The 11,402-nt window shown below is 29.8% G+C and overlaps 1 non-coding gene and 1 pseudogene across 1 annotated transcript; both read right to left on the bottom strand.

Moving 5' to 3' along the window:
- Nucleotides 1-2,061: 2,061 nt before the first annotated feature.
- LOC128293529 (small nucleolar RNA R71) lies at nt 2,062-2,168 on the bottom strand. The gene has a single exon (XR_008283710.1). It is a non-coding gene; the product is annotated as a small nucleolar RNA R71 (small nucleolar RNA).
- Nucleotides 2,169-8,652: 6,484 nt separating this feature from the next.
- LOC108482754 (terpene synthase 10-like) lies at nt 8,653-11,026 on the bottom strand (annotated as a pseudogene).
- Between the last annotated feature and the right edge of the window lie 376 nt (nt 11,027-11,402).

Raw genomic sequence — 11,402 nt, forward strand, 5'->3', positions numbered from 1 at the left:
TTACTCTAAATACTTTAGAATTCACCTAATTTTTACTCAAATGAGGTTGAAGTGTGTGAAAAGTACTTATTTAAACAATTTTACAAATGTTAAGCCCTTAAATGAGTATTTTGAAAGGTTTGGCCCTTATTTAAGCTAACCTATAAAAGGTTAAGCCTTTATCCTTTTAAAAAGCATTTGAAAAAATACTTTTAAAAATATTTTTCATTCAAAACAACAATAGAGAACAAGCCCAACTAGTGTTCTTCCTTACAGTGAGATGATCTAATCTGGTTTGGTCTCCAACTTTGACAAGTGTAAAAGCAAATAACAAAAGGTTCCCCAATCCCAATGCTGCCTAACATATTCAAATTTGACTACTCACAACATTAAAATTATTATTCACAACTTTTGATAAGCAATTTTCAACCACAACAATAATGGAGAGCAAGCCCAATTAGCGTTCTTCCTTGTAGTGAGATGATTTGGTCTGATTTGATGATTAACTTGGACAAAAGTAAAAGCAAATAACAAAAAGGTCCCTATCACACCCTGAACCAAGGACTAGGAGATGCCACATATCTGTGAGATAGAATCTCACATATATGTTAGGCTACTAAAAAAGGAACTAAAATCAAATAAGCTAAACATGTTTTTTTTTGTAACATAAAAATATCTAATTACAATTTATAAACATTAATAAAGTTTGAGAATCCGAAAATAAATTTTAAAATAAACAAAGTAAACTAAGAGAGTTACGACAATTCATTAAGTCTAAAAGTGTCTCTCTTTAGATATCTCATGTACACAACCAAAATTTGAACCTGAAAAATAATAAAAGAGAAAGTGAGTACATACTATTCAGTAAGTAACTAATATTCCATTCAGTTGGGTTAAACAAACATAAAAATGTTTAGGCCAAAATGATTGATTAAAGGCATGTATGGAACCATCTTTAGAAATCCATCATAAATTGAAAATCGAATTTCATAACATGCACATGTATAAGCCAAAACAAAATTTCTAAGTGTATATATAATTATACGTGGTACAACTCCTTTTACAAGGTATGGTCACCTTTACCCTGATGACAAAGGTATGAAATCACATTTATTACAGTGGCATGGGTCTGAATTGTACCATTATTATTAATTTGTGGTATGATTGAAACTGGTTTCTAAAAATAGAATACATGTCAACATGAGCAACATTTAACCCTTATTGGCGGGATCGAAACATAATGTATTAGGAACAAATTCTAAAATACAAAAAGATTGGATTATCTTTAATGTGTCTTATCTTATACGAAACATATTGCACATACAAAATATTTTTCAAAAAGCATATTTCTCAAACTTGTTCCACATGCCAAAACATACCTAAATAACATATATATACCAAAACATATTTCAATAGCATATGTGTTACTAAAACAATATTTAATAGCATAAGTGTACTGATAACTCTTGAAAAGAGTTATATTTCATGCCTTTAGACTTGATTAATTGCCTGTACTTAGGTAAGTTTGCTATTAGTCCATGAAGAGAGGCATTCCTGCTAACATAGAATAGCTTTTTGATCCGGAGATTGACAAAACCTTATGGAGAAATAGAAAATAATTGAGAAAAATGGCTGGAAACTAGAGTGATCTTTAACGATAATCCAAATTATCACAATGAAAATCCTCTCATTAGACGTGTGGTGGATGATCGAGATAGGCTAATTAGAGAACATATTGTTCCAATTATAGATTATCTAAATCTAGGGATAGTTAGACCAAATATACAAGCTCAACAATTCGAGTTGAAATCAATAATGTTCCAGATGTTACAAACCATAGGACAGTTCGGTGGACTCCCCAATAAAGACCCACGATTACATTTAAGACTCTTTTTAGAAGTATGTGATTCATTTAAATAGTAGGGTGTTCTTGAAGACGCATTGAGACTTAAGCTATTCCCATATTCTTTAAAAGATCGTGCGAAGGCATTGCTAAATGCTTTTCCATTGGGAATAGTGGCATCATGGTATGATTTTTGTCAGAGATTCTTGCTACGGTATAACTTGCCTATTATGAATGCTAAGTTGAGAAACGATATTACATTTTTTCAATAGATGGAGGATGAGATGCTATATAAAGCTTGGGAACGATTTAAGGAGTTAGTTCAAAAATGTCCAATGCATGGATTCCAACATTAGACTCAAATGGAGATGTTTTACAACAGACTGAATGCACACACAAGGATGGTAGTTGATACGTCTGCCAATGGTACGTTGTTGGACAACACTTATAATAAAATATACGAGATCTTGGAAAAGATTGCCAACAACTATTATTAGTATCTGACCATGAGAGTTGGGACGACTGAAAGAGCTACTGGAACCATCGAGCTTGATGCAATCATTTCGTTAATGGCCGAGGTATCTTCTCTAGCTAATATGATTAAAAACATGAAAAATCCAACTGTAGTCCATGAGATGAAATCAACAGAGTTGTCATGTGTTTATTGTGGGGAAAATAATATGTTTGACGAATGCCTATCAAACCCAGCATCAATATACTACAGGGTGGAAGCAACATCTGAATTTTAGTTGGGGTAATTAAGGTGCAGAAATTTCAAAATTGTCGTAAGCCAAAATGTCAACAATGCACCGCTTGGTTATGTTCAACTTATGCCGAGGCATAAATACTAAATACGGTCAAGCATCATCTTTTAAATCCATTGAAGTTTTGTTAAAGGAAATTATGGCCAAGAATGATGCTGTAATTCAAAGTTAGGCTACATCTCTCTGAGCTCTTGATAATTAAGTAGGGAAAATAGTGAATGTTCTAAATTCAATGCCACAAAAAGTATTGCCAAGTGATATCGAGAAGTCAAGAACACAAGGCAGAGAGTAGTGCAAGGCTATCACCCTTAGAAGTGGGACTCAGTTGAGTGATGTTGTTCACGATGTCGCTATAGGAGAGGATAATACAAGTAACAACCAGGTAAAGATCTCAGATCCATCTGAAAAACATACTACATTTAAGAAGGGTAAGTAGAAGAATGTTGTGGCAAAACCAGATCAGGTTGCCAATAAAAATGTCACAGCAAAATAATATCATCAACCTAAAGTACGACCGCCTCTACCTTTTCCACAACAATTCTATAATTCCAAATAAAATGCTCAATTTAAAAGATTTTTAGAGGTTTTCAAGCAACTTTACATTAATATACCACTAGTTAAAGCTTTAGAGAAAATGCCCAATTACATGAGGCTAAGTAGAAGTATTGTTGACCTTTTCGGAATCAAGTTCAGAATGATAGGTTGAGGCACGTCGGTTAATTGTTAGTGCGTAGAAAGCGTATATCAGGTGTGTGTTCTAAACCTGTGTAACTTTGGTATCAAATTATTATTGGATTCTATGGAATTTGGCAATTTCTTGTGTGTTTTAGAAATTGATTAATTGAAGTGTTGTATTGTTATTAAATTGTATGAAATTCTGTATATTTTGGGATATTTCTGAGTTACAAAGGGTTGGGGACTTTTCGATATCAAAAGCACAATTTTTAGCTTGTTTCGGTGTGGTTTCGTAACCAACCGGGTGGCCATACAGGTGTTGCTACACACGGGTAGTCCACACGGTCGTGTGCAATTAGGAAATTAGGGTTTTTGACATTTTTGGTGCCATACGACCTTGTGGCTACTGTTTGGGGATTTTGTCTATTTTCACACGGACGTGTACCTTGGACACACAATCTTGTCCCTTAACCACATAGGCATGTGTGATTTCGACACGGTTGTGTCTACTCTACTCTTTATTTTGGCACTTTTGGATAGTGAGTTACACGGTCTACTCACACGACCATATAACTCAGACACACGAGCGTGTGTCTCCTCCGTATGGCCATGTTGTTCTTCACACGGTCTAGACCTTTCCACACGATCATATGGCCCTATTTCACAGATTTTTGTTTTGTGTTGTAAGTTGACCCATTTCAATTCCTCTATAGTCCAACGTTCATTGATGCTTCTGTAAATGTGTTGGGACTCTATTTTTCGATCGCTTAGATAGCGAATGTGTATTTACAATTACTAGATTTAAGTTAATTGTTTGTTTATGTGCTTAAGTGATGTGATAAATGAATTTGAGGTATTTTTGTTATCATTATATATTGGTTGTGATACAAGTAAAACTGATTCTGAAATTGACCGATTGAATATGAGTTTTTGTATCTGTGAGACTGTTAGTGTTTGGTGTGCATTCATACATTTGCATAAAACTGGGGTTTTTGGTTGCGAAGAGAAGGAAGACTGATTAATATATTATAATAAGTGTGTTAATTAATATGTGTTTGAAATGCTTTGAATACATTTTTGTAAACTGGATTACCGGGTTGAGTTTCTTTGTATGTGATTCGTGTGCATTTGCTTATTTGGAATATTTTATGTTACTCTGTTTTGTCGATTTTTTTTATTTCGGACTCACACTAAGCTCACGTAGCTCACCTAACCTTAATGTTTCTTTCTTTTAGGTACTTTCCATATTCGAAAGCTGGACTCGACATAGCGGAGGTCTCGAAGTTCTCTGATCAATTTGATTTCAAATAATATTGTGATAAATTATTCAAATTATGCACACAAGTCTAAGTGCACAGTGGTACGAGGACTTTTTTATTACTTTGAAATTGTTCAAGAACGCCAATTTGATTTACTCCTAACTGTTTTTAAACACCTATTGAATGTTGTTTCAAAAGATAACTACGTTTCATTTCACTCACTAAATTTACGAAGCATAATGGTTTAGCAAAGAATTTTCCATGTTTATAACAGGGTTTTATTTCCACCTCTTTAGGTGGTTAATGTAACCTTTGAAATTTGGTCTAACTTCTAGGTCGAGTTTCTGGTGTTACACTTAAATCCTTCGAACCCTTAATTTTGAGATATTACATAACATTTTTGAAAACAAATGCACAGATTAGCTAAATTGAGCTACAACAATCTAAAAAAACATAAAAAAAATTTTATGAAAAACGTATCTTAAATTTCTCCACATAAAAGGGTCGAATGTGTGAAGAAATTTTGAAGCTTCTCCCCCACTTCTTCAATGGTGGAATCGGTTAAGGAAGAAGAGAATGACCAGCATTTCTCTTTCCTTTCACTTTTACCAACTTAAATCTTATTATAATATATAAAATCTAACTAAAATTCTACGGTACATCATGCCATTGCCGTCCACTAAAACTTAGGAGGGTCTAATTTCCATTTTAATCCTCTAACCATTAATATTTAAATTTCATAACTATTAGAAATTAATAAAATTAACTTTTGCGATTTTTGTGATTTAGGCTTTGTCCCTAATTTATCACTAAGCCGTTAAAATTTCTAATTCAAATTTCAACTCATTCCTAGCATAGCTCTATAAGTATTTAATAAAAATATCTATGAGTTTGGTTTACGAAAACGAGGTCCCGAAATCATAATTTTTAACACCACTAACCTTCGAATCGTTACAGATTTAAACTTTTTTTTGTTAGTTTTCTTTTTTTCAATTTCTTAATTAAAAGATTTCTTTTATAATTTTTTCCATTGTTATTTTCTAATCGTTCAGTCTAATTTAATATCAATAAAATTTGATATTAGATGTGTGAGATGTGAAATTGTGTTTCCCTCTTTTATATCAATAAAATTTGATATTAGATGTGTGAGATGTGAAATTGTGTTTCCCTCTTTTCATTGGTGTTCGTTAATTTTTCAAAATTTAGTTTCGCTCCTTATATTGGCATTCACAAATTTTTTTTATATATGAAAAGATAGGTCTGTCTCATAAAATCATTATATATAAAAACAATATTATAAAGAAGAAGATATATATAAATATATAAATCTTCTACTAATAATATTGTTTAAAAAATTTCAGCATAAAAAAACATAAGCACAAAATTATGAATTTAATTTAAATTAGGATGATATTAAAAATAACATTTTAAGCACCCAATAGTAACATGTCACATTATATTATATTTTTTAAGGTGTATAAATAATATAATACATCAAAAATATCAAATTAACTCTTATTATTATTTTTACTCTAAAATTAAATTGTTTTTAAATAAAATGTAAAACTCTAAACTCTAAACCCATTTAAAGCTTACTTACTAATCTAACCCTTTCCTAAATTATAAATCTAATTGAAAAAAAACTGATAAACGTTACATTACTATTATTATTGATTTTATTAAAAGTTTTACTCTAATTTTATGTAATTAATTAACACAGATTTAATTATTGTTAAAAGAGAATTAATCTAATGTTAGATAGTGTATATTGATTAGAAATTCCATTAAAAATAAAAAGTGACACATTATTATTAGAGGTCTAAAATTGATTTTTAGAATCATCTAAACATAATTTAAACCCTTAGTAATTTTATTAAAAGTTTTACATTAATTTTTCCAATTAATCAACACTAATTAAGATTTAAATATTATTAAGGAGAATTAATTTATTATTAGAAAATATATAATATTAATTAAAATTCTTTTTAAAAGATATAAACAATAAACTATTAGGGTAAACTATTAAAATAGTCATTGTTGCTTATCTCGGGTTACATTTTAGTCACTTATATTTGAAATGTTATATTTTAGCCACTTACTCTATCGTGTTGTAACATTTTAGTCACTTAGCCGTTAATTGTCGTTAACGGTGTAATAGTAAGCTGACATGGCACGTTAAATCATCATTTCAAATAAAAATTTTAGATTAATTTATTCAATTGGTCCCCATATTCTTTTTATTTTGAGCAATTTAATTTTTTCTTTTTTTTTCTTTTAACTTTCTTCTTCTTTTTTTCCATTCTCTTCTGCTTCTCCCTTTGTTTTCTTCCCTTCTCCATTTCTTTTAACATAGTTTTTCTATGTTTTACATTTGTTAAGACTAGTCCCTATACTTTTATTTTTTTGAACAATTTTATTTTTTCGAGTGAGACGAGCTTGTGGACTAGTTTTAACAAATGGAAAATATAGAAAAACTACGTTAAAAGAAATAAAGAAGGGAGGAAAACAGAGAGAGAAGCAGAAGAGAATGGAAAAAAAAAGAAAAAAAAGAAAGTTAAAAAATTATAAAAGAAAAAAATTAAATTGCTCAAAATAAAAAAAATAGGGACCAATTGTAGAATTTAGCCTAAAATTTTCGTTTGAAATGATGATTTAATGTATCAGGTCAGCTTATCGTTACACCGTTAACAACAATTAATGGCTCAGGGACTAAACTGCTACAACATGATAACGTAAATGACAAAAACATAACATTTCAAACATAAATGATTAAATGTATCCTGAGACAAACTAAAATAAAAATTTTAATAATTTGCCCAAACTATTACTGGATGTCTAAAAGTAACTTTTAGTATATCCTAATTTAATTTAAACTTTAAAATAATTTTGAGTTAACTTACTAATAATTTTTAAATCTAAACACATGTAATTTAATGAATCAATCAATTAAATATTACATTATAATCCTAAAAGCATGACTACACTTTGATATTATAAAAATTATGGTATATAATCAATAATTTATTTTTATACTATTAAATATCTATCATGTACTGTTATAGAATTTCTACTACAATTTTATTAGCTGCTGTTATGCTATTAAGAATTACAACTATTAATCAATTATTTATTATTTTATCATATGCTACTATTTTATAATTACTTTTTTCTTAGTTAAGAAGTTTACTATATTTTATGTATAAATTACATTGATAATAATTTAATGATTCCAGGAGTTTAGACATTAAACCGTTAAAAATATCAATTTGGGCATTAAAATTAGGGACATAAAAATTTTGGTCATATAACCATTAGAGACTAACGATTGGATGGTGTAACAGTGTTATGACACATGTACTTGATATCCAAATCATCATATATTTAAGTGTTTATTATAGACTACATTAATCAATTAAGAAATTCTAATCAAAATATGAGAATTTCATAATGTCAAAATAAAGAACTCATCACTTAAAAAGTTAGTGACCAAATTATAAACTTTTCAAAGTTAGATAACCTAAATAAAATATTTTAAAAATAAATGATAAAAATTGTAATTTAAATTTTAAGAAAAAAAATTTTAAAAGTAGTAATGCTATGCAGATATGTGGCATGTTACACGTTGTAAAAATAGCATAGATGTGTTACATTATCATTTTATCGAATAATTAGTAACAAAAACATGAATAATAAAAAAATTTAACATGTTTAGTTTTTCTGCTTAAATTGGTTACTTGAATAGTTTGATGTGAAATTATTTATATTAATAGTTTATGTAAAATTTTTAAATTATATATAATTATTCTAATATTTATTAAAATAATTTAAAATCTAAAATAAATTAATAATAATTACATAATAATAAATATTTTTTTCGTCATTGGATCATGTAGTATGTTTGACATTTTTCTTTTCTTTCCTCTCTTTTCTTTCTTTTGTTTTTAGAAAACATGTAGCATTCATTTTTTAAGAATATAGTTCCAAGCAAAGGCTTAAAAGACTAATAAACAGAACAATAGAGAGAAGCAGAAACCATCAAAAGCAAAGGGAAATAACATGTACTAGGATAGTCCTTACACTACCATAAGTTTATTGTAAACCATAGTAAAAGATCATAAGATGATTTCACACATTACACTCTATCTTTGATTTCCTTATCTTCAACACCATGGCTGTCGCCATTTTGGTACATCAATTAAGACACACTAGCAATGTTCTTACAAATTTCAATAAACTTTCGAGAGAAAGGAAGTTTCGCCATTTGATCCTCATTTATCTTTTTCCATGTTGCGCCAATTAACTTCCTTATGTGTCCACGAGCTTCTTCTTCAGATACTCCACTTTCGTACATATAACATTGGACTGATTTAGGAATATCACCTCTTTTTAACTCATGCTAGTCCCCCCCCAAAAAAAAAAATACAGCAAGGATATCAGTATTAGAGTAATTAATTCATGGAAATGTCAAGTTTACAACTACATATTGCTTGCCGGTGATGTCCCTAAATCGTTTGTTAATTGTATAATTAAGGAGGACCCATATATTATATCGGAGTCATTTTCTTGGATGTTGTGCAATCCCTCTTCCGTTATATGGTCAGTTACCAAATAAGAATGAGCAAGCATTAAAGAACCCCCTACTGAAATCCAAGCATTATCAATGTACTCTTGTAAGGTTGGCGTATATCTAGTGTGATACCATTTTGCCTCCACCAAATATGCTTTACAAAGATCTGTCCACTAAATGAATAAAACAAATCAAATAGAGTTGATGAGGAAAAGCAAGAAAAAGACTAGAAATTGGTTTAATACCAGTTTCTTGAGGAAGGGAATGACATCTATCCCTTGTTCCTTAAGAGTGTCAAAAGCCATTTCATTTATGGAATTGTAAAGAGCATGATAATATATCTTCATATAGTTTGGAAGCCTATGTATTTCATTTATATCCCATCTGAAATTACACCAATATTATATATATTAAAGCTTATTAAACATTGGTAAGAATTGCCAAGAGAAGATAAAATTAGATGTACAAAACTTTCAACAACATCCGTGAAGAGCTTTAACTCATCTAATGTTCCACAAACATCATAAACATCATCTATAACTGTTATTAGCGCATTGACCATTGTATGAAATATTCTACTTTTTCCATTTTGAGGAGCAATTATCATTCCCGCACTTCATAAAATGTTTTCCATCAGCCTATCTCTAGCAAAGTTAGACCTCTTGCCAAGATCAAGTTCCTCCCACCATCTAAATAATAAAAGTAAAAAGAAAAACAAAATCATACTTGTGCTAAAGCACATGCGAGTTAATTTTGGTCTAATATGTAGTAGGCATACTTACGTTGAAACATATCTAAGATCTTCCCGGTGTATAGATTGGACTATATTGTAATCCAATATGGAAAGCTCTAAGATAATGGGATTTTTGTCCTTGTTTTTCTCATACACGTCTATGAACCATCTAGCTTCCAACCTTGGCATCCTCCAATGTAGAGGAAGCCCCAAGGCATGGTCCACAAGCATCCAAAGATATTGATGATCATTGTTCTCCTTCAAATATTGTTTGAGAAGTTTAGCTACTAATTCTCTAGCACTCTCTAACATTGTTTCACCTTCTAATATGAGGTATGAAGCCTCATACAGGCTGAGCAGTCCCTTGAAATCTTGATTAAGGCTTGATTTAATGTTTCCAAAATCATCCATAAAACAAGTTAAAACATCTAGTGGATAAAAATAATTCAATGTTAAGTATCACTAAATTAGATATAAAATTTGATACATCCAATTTTTTAATTTTTGGTTTTACCTTGACCCACCTTATACCCATGTTGTCTAAGCAATCTAAATTCAAGAGCTGTAGCATATAAATTGTCTTTCTTCCATGAAACAGTACTAATGCGATCGATACTTATATTCTTCAATGTTTTGTTTATTTCAGTGTCAAAGTGATAGGACAAGCCAAGTCTTTGTAAGGTATCAATAAGCTCAAGTTTCTCCAAAGGATCCACCATATTTCCAAGCATCATCCTCACTTCTTCCTTCAGTTTGCTTGCTCGTACCTTGTACGATTCATCCTATACACACAGGTCACATCAAGTTTTTGTTAGCTTACTCCAAATTTATCTTTATTAGGGAAAAAAAAGGAAAATCAAAACAAAATTAAATAGTGTCAACTGCAACATATATATGCACTAAGAATGTGAAATATACTTATACAAAATCATTTCTGAGTGACTGAACATAACCATAATCCCAAATAGAAGGGTGGTAATTAGCCGATCGTCTAGTTATGTTGGTGTCTTCAATAGAAGTTTTGTTTGTAGTATCACTTTGTGAGGCGGAAAAAACAGTTAACCTTCGGAGGCTTGACCCATTGTATGAGAAGCTTTTCCATTTTGAGTGTACGAGAAAACTGCACAATGAAAATGAACTAAACAGGCAAAACGCCATTTCCAAAGCTTCAAACTACTGCTTAATAAATCGTTATCACTTGGTATGAAGAATGAATTGGAACAATGCGAAGTTGTATATATAGAAGTATTTTTTGTTGATACATACATTAACAAACATTAATATGTAAAAAAAAAATATTGAAGGCGGATAAGGTATGTTATATTTTACTCTTAAAAAATAATATAAGTTATAAATATTGACATTAAAAAAATAGTACATGTTGTTAGTGCCTATATTTTTTAAATAAATTATATTTTATGGTTAATTTAGTAAGTTGTTAATGTTTGTTTAGTAAAATACGATTCACATGCTTTTATTTTTCTTGTACTTTTTGTCTTGATGATTTTTATTTATATTATTAATTTTTACTCGTTTTTATGTGAGTGATATTCTCAAGTAAAAATATATTATATTATTTTAA

Source organism: Gossypium arboreum, chromosome 5 (assembly GCF_025698485.1).
Source record: "Gossypium arboreum isolate Shixiya-1 chromosome 5, ASM2569848v2, whole genome shotgun sequence".
NCBI classification, from domain to species: domain Eukaryota; kingdom Viridiplantae; phylum Streptophyta; class Magnoliopsida; order Malvales; family Malvaceae; genus Gossypium; species Gossypium arboreum.